This window comes from Micrasema longulum, unplaced genomic scaffold (assembly GCF_059751315.1).
Source record: "Micrasema longulum isolate JH-2025_06_02 unplaced genomic scaffold, ASM5975131v1 h1tg001505l, whole genome shotgun sequence".
Taxonomy (NCBI): domain Eukaryota; kingdom Metazoa; phylum Arthropoda; class Insecta; order Trichoptera; family Brachycentridae; genus Micrasema; species Micrasema longulum.
This window is the reverse complement of record NW_028278689.1, coordinates 58,639-67,500: the sequence shown is the minus strand read 5'-3', so window position 1 is coordinate 67,500 and position 8,862 is coordinate 58,639. Positions and strand designations below refer to the sequence as shown.

Genomic DNA, 8,862 nt, shown 5'->3' with positions numbered 1-8,862 from the left:
TTTACTGCCATATATTGGCGAGCTCACACGCTATACATAGCCCTAATAAATAAATGAATAATTCATAAACTAAATAATAATAAACATGGAAATAATTTATACCCTCTCGCCGAGTTTTAATGCGAGAACGAGGCCCCCTCCCGGCGAGACGTCTCGCGGCGGTCGCGAGCGCGCTCCGCGTGAAACTTAAATTTTTCGTTTACTTCACTGAGCGACGATCCGAAATGCACCCCCGCCGATTTTTATTTCGTTCCTCCTTCCGATTCGAAAGTGAATGTGAAATTAAAAAAAAAAAAAAAAACAAAAAAACTTAGAAATATTTTATACCCTCTCGCCGAGTTTTAATGCGAGAACGAGGCCCCCTCCCGGCGAGACGTCTCGCGGCGGTCGCGAGCGCGCTCCGCGTGAAACTTAAATTTTTCGTTTACTTCACTGAGCGACGATCCGAAATGCACCCCCGCCGATTTTTATTTCGTTCCTCCTTCCGATTCGAAAGTGAATGTGAAATTAGAAAAAAAAAAAAAAAAAAAAAACTTAGAAATAATTTATACCCTCTCGCCGAGTTTTAATGCGAGAACGAGGCCCCCTCCCGGCGAGACGTCTCGCGGCGGTCGCGAGCGCGCTCCGCGTGAAACTTAAATTTTTCGTTTATCGAATATTTCCACCGAGCGACGATCCGAAATGCACCCCCGCCGATTTTTATTTCGTTCCTCCTTCCGATTCAAAAGTGAATGTGAAATTAGAAAAAAAAAAAAAAACAAAAAAACTTAGAAATATTTTATACCCTCTCGCCGAGTTTTAATGCGAGAACGAGGCCCCCTCCCGGCGAGACGTCTCGCGGCGGTCGCGAGCGCGCTCCGCGTGAAACTTAAATTTTTCGTTTATCGAATATTTCCACCGAGCGATGATCCGAAATGCACCCCCGCCGATTTTTATTTCGTCCCTCCTTCCGATCCAAATGTGAATGTGAAATAAAAAAAAAAATAAAAAAAAGAAAATAAAAAAAAAAAAAACAAAAATATTTCCTACCCAAATTATAAGTCTAATTTTTCAATCATAATCTCTTTCCACATTCGTCTTCTCAAACGAAAAAAGAAAAGAAAAAATAAAATCATCTCGCAGAATTTGCCAAGTCGCGGCCGTACCGCGCGTTTTACCCATCGGCTCGTTTACGTTTCGCCTGAAACGCGCGTAGGCTCCCCGCATGGCTGGCGGCCCGGCGTGCGAGACGCCGACACCCGTCGCCGTACGTATCTTATGCGCGTCTCTCATGGCGTTAGCTGAAATACATTTTTCACCGCGTTCGCACATTGCGGCGGCCGATATGCCGCGCCGGCTTTACATTTGCGAAAATCAACGTCGTGTGGCCGTTCAGCTCCTTTGTGCGGCTGAGCGAGCATTGCACTTCGCCCGTGTACAAACTCTGGAGTTCCGCGCAAGCAGAGAACACCGTGAACAAAAACGAGAACGGTCGTAGGATTCTAATCCACGTCCCCACTATTGCCGCGCCGAAGGCGTGCGCTCTCGTACGTTAATATTTGACGAAAGGGAATTAAATTTTTGGCCAAAGAGAAGATCCATGTGGTCCGTCTCGTCAGGTCCAGCGTTCACTTGTTAAAGTGAATTTAAAAGTAAAACGAACAGACTCGTGAATCGCGAGAGTGTAAACTCGAGCGAGCGAGAATGTGAGTTAAATAGGTGCGAACATAAAGAGCGTGTCGCGGCGGGTGACTCCGTCGCGCCTCAGACGCCCTTCGTATCCTGGAGCGATATAGAAATGAACAGCTCCCTGGTTGATCCTGCCAGTAATCATATGCTTGTCTCAAAGACTAAGCCATGCAAGTCTCAGTAAAAGCCGAATTAAGGTGAAACCGCGAATGGCTCAATATATCAGTTTTGGTTCCTTAGATCGTACATAGTTACTTGGATAACTGTGGCAATTCTAGAGCTAATACATGCAAACGAGGTCCCGACCGGCAACGGGAGGGATGCTTTTATTAGATCAAAAACCAATCGGCGGCGGGGTTCGCGCCCCGTCCGTCGCCATTCGAGATGATTCTAGATAACTTTGTGCTGATCGCACGGTCTAGCACCGGCGACGCATCTTTCAAATGTCTGCCTTATCAACTGTCGATGGTAGTTTATGCGACTACCATGGTTGTCACGGGTAACGGGGAATCAGGGTTCGATTCCGGAGAGGGAGCCTGAGAAACGGCTACCACATCCACGGAAGGCAGCAGGCGCGCAAATTACCCACTCCCGGCACGGGGAGGTAGTGACGAAAAATAACGATACGGGACTCGTCCGAGGCCTCGTGATCGGAATGATTACACTTTAAATCCTTTAACGAGGATCCATTGGAGGGCAAGTCTGGTGCCAGCAGCCGCGGTAATTCCAGCTCCAATAGCATATACTAAAGTTGTTGCGGTTAAAAAGCTCGTAGTTGAAATTGTGTCCTGCGGTGTCGGTCTACCGAATGCGGTACGACAGGCACGTCTGCGGGGCTTCTCGCCGGTGCGTCCACCGCCAGTGTGTTGCGGTCGTCCTCGCGGGCGGCCGCGCGCCGAGGCGGGCCGTCGCGGCTGTTTACTTTGAACAAATTAGAGTGCTCAAAGCGGGCTAACACTTGCCTGAATATTGTACGCATGGAATAATAGAATAGGACCTCGGTTCTGTTTTGTTGGCTTTCTGATACCAGAGGTAATGATTAATAGGGACAACTGGGGGCATTCGTATTGCGACGTTAGAGGTGAAATTCTTGGATCGTCGCAAGACGGACTAAAGCGAAAGCATTTGCCAAAGGTGTTTTCATTAATCAAGAACGAAAGTTAGAGGTTCGAAGGCGATTAGATACCGCTGTAGTTCTAACCATAAATGATGCCAGCCAGCGATCCGCCGAAGTTTCATAATTTTAACCCGGTGGGCAGCTCCCGGGAAACCAAAGCTTTCGGGCTCCGGGGGGAGTATGGTTGCAAAGCTGAAACTTAAAGGAATTGACGGAAGGGCACCACCAGGAGTGGAGCCTGCGGCTTAATTCGACTCAACACGGGAAAACTCACCAGGCCCGGACACTGGAAGGATTGACGGATTAACAGCTCTTTCTCGATTCGGTGGGTGGTGGTGCATGGCCGCTCTTAGTTGGTGGAGCGATTTGTCAGGTTAATTCCGGTAACGAACGTAACTCTAGCCTATTAAATAGACGTGCAACCGGTATCACAGGAGTCCGCGGGCGCGCATCTTGCGGCGTTCGCGTCGCGGAAGTGTGTTTCGCGGTCTTCACTACCGGCGTACAATGAAAATCTTCTTAGAGGGACCGGCGGTATATATAGCCGCACGAGATTGAGCAATAGCAGGTCTGTGATGCCCTTAGATGTCCTGGGCCGCACGCGCGCTACACTGAAGGGATCAGCGTGTCCTCCTTGGCCTAACGGCCCGGGTAACCCGATGAAACCCCTTCGTGATAGGGATTGGGGTTTGCAATTCTCCCCCATGAACGAGGAATTCCTAGTAAAAGCGAGTCACCAGCTCGCGTTGATTGCGTCCCTGCCCTTTGTACACACCGCCCGTCGCTACTACCGATGGATGATTTGGTGAGGTCTTCGGACTGGTGCGCGGAAGCTCGTCTCGGGCATCCGACGCGTCGGAAAGTTTGACCGAATTTGATCATTTAGAGGAAGTAAAAGTCGTAACAAGGTTTCCGTAGGTGAACCTGCGGAAGGATCATTTCCTGTGAAATATAATATAAAATGAATTTTCATTCTTTTATATAGTATAAATATATTTATACACACGCGCAGAGCGCAAAATAAGCAAACACTGCGGCGGAATTTCGCCCTAGGGCGCCGCCGCGAACCGCGGACTGCCGGTGTCGCGGGAGGCGGGTCTGTCGGCCCGATTCCCGCGTCCGGCTATATTCTGTGAAAAATGTAATTTTTTTTCCGATAGAGAAAAAAGAAAAAAAACGCAACCGATAAACAAATATATATATATATATATATATCATAAAACACTATTACCCTGAACGGCGGATCACTCGGCTCGTGGGTCGATGAAGAACGCAGCTAAATGCGCGTCAGAGTGTGAACTGCAGGACACATGAGCATCGACATTTCGAACGCACATTGCGGTCCGAGCAAGACTTAGTTTGTCGACGGACCACTCCTGTTTGAGGGTCGCGCACACAATGCGACCAGACTTCGCCGTCTTCTCTCTTCGGAGAGAAGATTCGGCGAGAGTGTTGCCGGTCTGTCGTCCGCCGGCGCGCGAGCGCCGGACGGACGTCCGGTCAAATTTGACTTGGCGCGCTCTCTCGGTCCCCCCGAGACGCTTTTCGAGCTAGCGACGACGCTGTGAAACCCGCCGCCGGTCCTCACGGGCCGGCGCGCGGGGGCGTTTCTTCGCGCTCTGCGTCGCGCGCGGGGTCCGTGCGAAACCGGAGAGCGTTTATATTATTCATATATATGTATATTTATATATATATATATATATGAATTTTTTTTTTGTTGTCGACCTCAAATCAGGAGAGATCACCCGCCGAACTTAAGCATATCAGTAAGCGGAGGAAAAGAAACTAACGAGGATTCCCCGAGTAGCGGCGAGCGAAACGGGAAGAGCCCAGCGCTGAATCCTGCGGCCCAGGCGGGCCGCCGGGAAATGTAGCGTTAGGGAGGAGAGTAATATATACACGCGCGGTCATTAGTCACGGCTGCCTGTCCAAGTTCATCTTGAACGGGGCCCGCTTACCCGCAGAGGGTGCCAGGCCCGTGGTGACGGTAGCCGGCCGCGACGGTCTCTCTCCCCAGAGTCGGGTTGCTTGAGAGTGCAGCCCTAAGTGGGTGGTAAACTCCATCTAAGGCTAAATACTACCACGAGACCGATAGCGAACAAGTACCGTGAGGGAAAGTTGAAAAGAACTTTGAAGAGAGAGTTAAAGAGTACGTGAAACCGTTCAGGGGTAAACCTGTGGAACTCAAACGAGCGAACGGAGAGATTCATCGTGTCTTCCGTCGGAGCCCGCGTCCCGGCGCACACCTCCGCCCTTCGGCACTCGTTGTCGGGGCGGGGGGTGTCCGGGTGCGCAGCCGGGCTCCCGGAGCGCGTGCACTTCTCTCTCAGTATAACACCGCGACCCGTTGCGCCTCGGTCGAATGCGCCGTGCGGCTGTCCCGCCTCGCTCTGCGGGGCGGAGCCGCGGCGTCCACGGCCGGGGCGAGTTTTAAAGCGACGGTAGAGAACGAGGATCGCGTCCGCCCCTTCGGAGGGCGTCCGTCGCGTCACAGCGGCTTCCTTCTCGTGGCCCCCGGCGCCCAGTGCGTCGCGGGTGTCGCGTTTCGGATGTCCGTGGCTAGTGGCGCGCTCTCGGACGGGACGCGTCCCGGTCGGCGGTGGTTTTGTTTTGGGCACTCACAGGACCCGTCTTGAAACACGGACCAAGGAGTCTAGCATGTGCGCGAGTCATTGGGAACACTGATAAACCCAGAGGCGAAATGAAAGTGAAAGGTCGGCCTCGAGCCGGCCGCAGGGAAGATGCGCGGGCGTCGTCAGACGCCCCGCCGCATTCCCGAGGCGTTTCGAGAAAGCCCCCGTGCGATTATCGAGACGCACTGAGAGCGTACACGCTGGGACCCGAAAGATGGTGAACTATGCCTGGTCAGGTCGAAGTCAGGGGAAACCCTGATGGAGGACCGAAGCGATTCTGACGTGCAAATCGATCGTCCGAACTGGGTATAGGGGCGAAAGACTAATCGAACTATCTAATAGCTGGTTCCATCCGAAGTTTCCCTCAGGATAGCTGGCGCTCGAGAAACATGACGGAATTTATTCCGCCATTCTGACAGTCTCATCCGGTAAAGCGAATGATTAGAGGCATTGGGGCCGAAATGGCCTCAACCTATTCTCAAACTTTAAATGGGTGAGATCTCCTTCTTGCTCGAAGATGAAGTAGGAGCTCGGATGGGAGTGCCAAGTGGGCCAATTTTGGTAAGCAGAACTGGCGCTGTGGGATGAACCAAACGTCGAGTTAAGGCGCCCAATGAACGCTCATCGGAGACCATAAAAGGCGTTGGTCGCTCATGACAGCAGGACGGTGGCCATGGAAGTCGGAATCCGCTAAGGAGTGTGTAACAACTCACCTGCCGAAGCAACCAGCCCTGAAAATGGATGGCGCTGTAGCGTTCAGCCTATACTCGACCGTCGCAGGCAAGCGGGACGTTCGTGCGGTCTCGTGCCGTGCGATCGTTTTGAAGCCGCGACGAGTAGGATGGCCGCGGCGGTGTGCGCAGAAGGGTCTGGGCGTGAGCCCGCCTGGAGCCTCCGTCGGCGCAGATCTTGGTGGTAGTAGCAAATACTCAAGCGAGGTCCTTGAGGGCTGATGTGGAGAAGGGTTTCGCGTTAACAGCCGTTGCACGCGAGTTAGTCGATCCTAAGCCCTAGGAGAAATCCGATGTTGATGATGGTGTAAAGTTATATATATATACATTATAATAATATCACACCCGTCGGGCGAAAGGGAATCCGGTTGCAGTTCCGGAACCCGGCTGCGGAACCGTCTTAAAAATCGTTCCCTCGCAAGAGAGTTCGTCGGGGTAACCCAAAGTGGCCTGAAGACGCCGACGGGAGATCCGGAGAGAGTTATCTTTTCTGCCTGAGCGTTCGAGCGCCCTGGAATCCCATAGCGGGGAGATAGGGCTCGGGACGCGAAGAGCATCGCCGATGCGGCGGTGTCCGGATCGGCCCCTCGGACCTTGAAAATTCAGGTGAGGGATACGCGGAGATGTCGCGCCGGCTCGTACCCATATCCGCAGCAGGTCTCCAAGGTGAAGAGCCTCTAGCCGATAGAATAATGTAGGTAAGGGAAGTCGGCAAGTTGGATCCGTAACTTCGGGATAAGGATTGGCTCTGAGGGCCGTGGCGTGTCGGGCCTGGTCGGGAAGAGGTCATCGGCCGAGACGTGGAAGCCGGGCGGGGTCTCCCCGCGCGGTGCCCTCTGGGTGCCTCGCGGGTGTGGATCTCCGTCACCCGGCGCCTCGCCTTGGCCACCCCTCGGATCTTCCTCGCTGTGTGGCACCGGCGTGTTCGCGCACGCCCGGTGACCTGTACGACCGCCGGACGACGGTCAACTCAGAACTGGCACGGACAAGGAGAATCCGACTGTCTAATTAAAACAAAGCATTGCGATGGCCCTCGCGGGTGTTGACGCAATGTGATTTCTGCCCAGTGCTCTGAATGTCAATGTGAAGAAATTCAATTAAGCGCGGGTAAACGGCGGGAGTAACTATGACTCTCTTAATATAAAAAAACTCACCAAAAACTCCAAAAACTCAAAAAAAACTCACCACTTTTCAGGAGTCAGCAGGGAGTAAGACAAGGAGACCCCTTATCAACACTCCTTTTCTCTCTGGTAATCGACCGGGTATTGAACAAACTCCCGAAGGAGGTTTCTGTAGACTTCTTGGGGCTGCGGCTCTCGGCGTTCGCGTATGCGGACGACGTGCTGCTGTTCGCCACCACACCATGGGGTCTGCAGGAAGCAATAACTGCTTTTGAGGAAGAAGCCGACACCTATGGCTTGAACCTGAACGCGCACAAGAGTGCGGTGCTGTCCCTGGAGCCCAACAGGAAGCGGAAAACGTTCAAGGTATCAGAGGAGGGCGTATTCCGGTCTCGCACCGGTGGGGTCATCCCGCGACTGGGTACTCTGTCTCGATGGAAGTACCTGGGAGTGGTGTTTGATTCCACTGGGGCGCAGCACGCGGGGTTCTCTCTGAAGACCATCCTCGAGAGGCTATCGAGGGCACCTCTCAAGCCTCAGCAACGACTGATGGCATTGCGGAGCTTCTTGCTTCCGCGTTTGTTCCATCAGTTTGTTCTGGGCAAAAGCAGTGGAATCCTCCTGAAGGGTTTGGATATCATGATACGGAAGAAAGTCAGAGAGTGGCTTAGACTACCTAAAGACGTTCCCATAGCGTTTTTCCATGCAGCGGTGAGAGACGGAGGGCTGGGTATCCCATGTCTCGGTCTCTCCATACCCTGCATGATATTCAATAGATTCAGGGCTCTTCAGCACTCGAATTTTCAGGCGGCTCGAGTAGCACACAACTCGGACTATGTCCAATCAAGGATCCTTAGGGCAGAGAAAGCCCTCACCAAAAATGGTATACTCTATGATAAAACTAATAAAATACAAAGTTATTGGAAATCCCTGCTCTACAGTTCTAATGACGGTTATGAACTTAGAGAGGCTTCCAATGTATCCGCTTCGACTGCTTGGGTATGCTCGGGATGTCTCGCTGTCCCAGGACGCGAGTATGTCCAAAATCTTCATGTTCGAATTAATACCCTCCCTACGCGGGTCAGAACGACCCGCGGAAGACGGGAGAACCAAAATATTAATTGCAGAGCAGGCTGCAACGCGACTGAGACCGCCGCACATGTAGTACAAGTGTGCTTTAAGACGCACGGCGGCAGAGTTCTGCGCCACGATGCGGTGGCCTCGGTCATAGCGGCGGCTCTCGTGAAGAAAGGCTTCACCGTCTCACGAGAGAGGATTTTTGACACAGAGGTAGGAAGAAGGAAGCCGGACATTATCTGTGTGAAGGGAGAGCAGGCAACTGTGATAGACGTGCAGGTGGTGAGTGGGACCGAGCCTCTTGAGACGCATCACCAGAGAAAGTGCGATTACTATGGTAGTAACCCATCTCTGGTTGATGCGATCAAAAGAGAGCTCGGTGTGAGCCAACTTAAATTCACATCCGCCACCCTCACGTGGAGAGGAATTTGGTCTCTGACATCAGCGACGGATCTGATGGCTCTTGGGATCACCCTCGGTCTGATGCGCGGCATCACAACGAGGGTGTTACAAGG

The 8,862-nt window shown here is 52.6% G+C and overlaps 2 non-coding genes and 1 pseudogene across 2 annotated transcripts; all 3 read left to right on the top strand.

The window, feature by feature from the left end:
- The first annotated feature begins 1,786 nt into the window (after window positions 1-1,786).
- On the top strand, window positions 1,787-3,726 carry LOC148275140 (small subunit ribosomal RNA). The gene has a single exon (XR_015824107.1). It is a non-coding gene; the product is annotated as a small subunit ribosomal RNA (ribosomal RNA).
- Window positions 3,727-4,013: 287 nt separating this feature from the next.
- Window positions 4,014-4,175, top strand: LOC148275139 (5.8S ribosomal RNA). The gene has a single exon (XR_015824105.1). It is a non-coding gene; the product is annotated as a 5.8S ribosomal RNA (ribosomal RNA).
- A 354-nt stretch (window positions 4,176-4,529) lies between these two features.
- LOC148275138 (large subunit ribosomal RNA) lies at window positions 4,530-6,832 on the top strand (annotated as a pseudogene).
- Window positions 6,833-8,862: the final 2,030 nt, after the last annotated feature.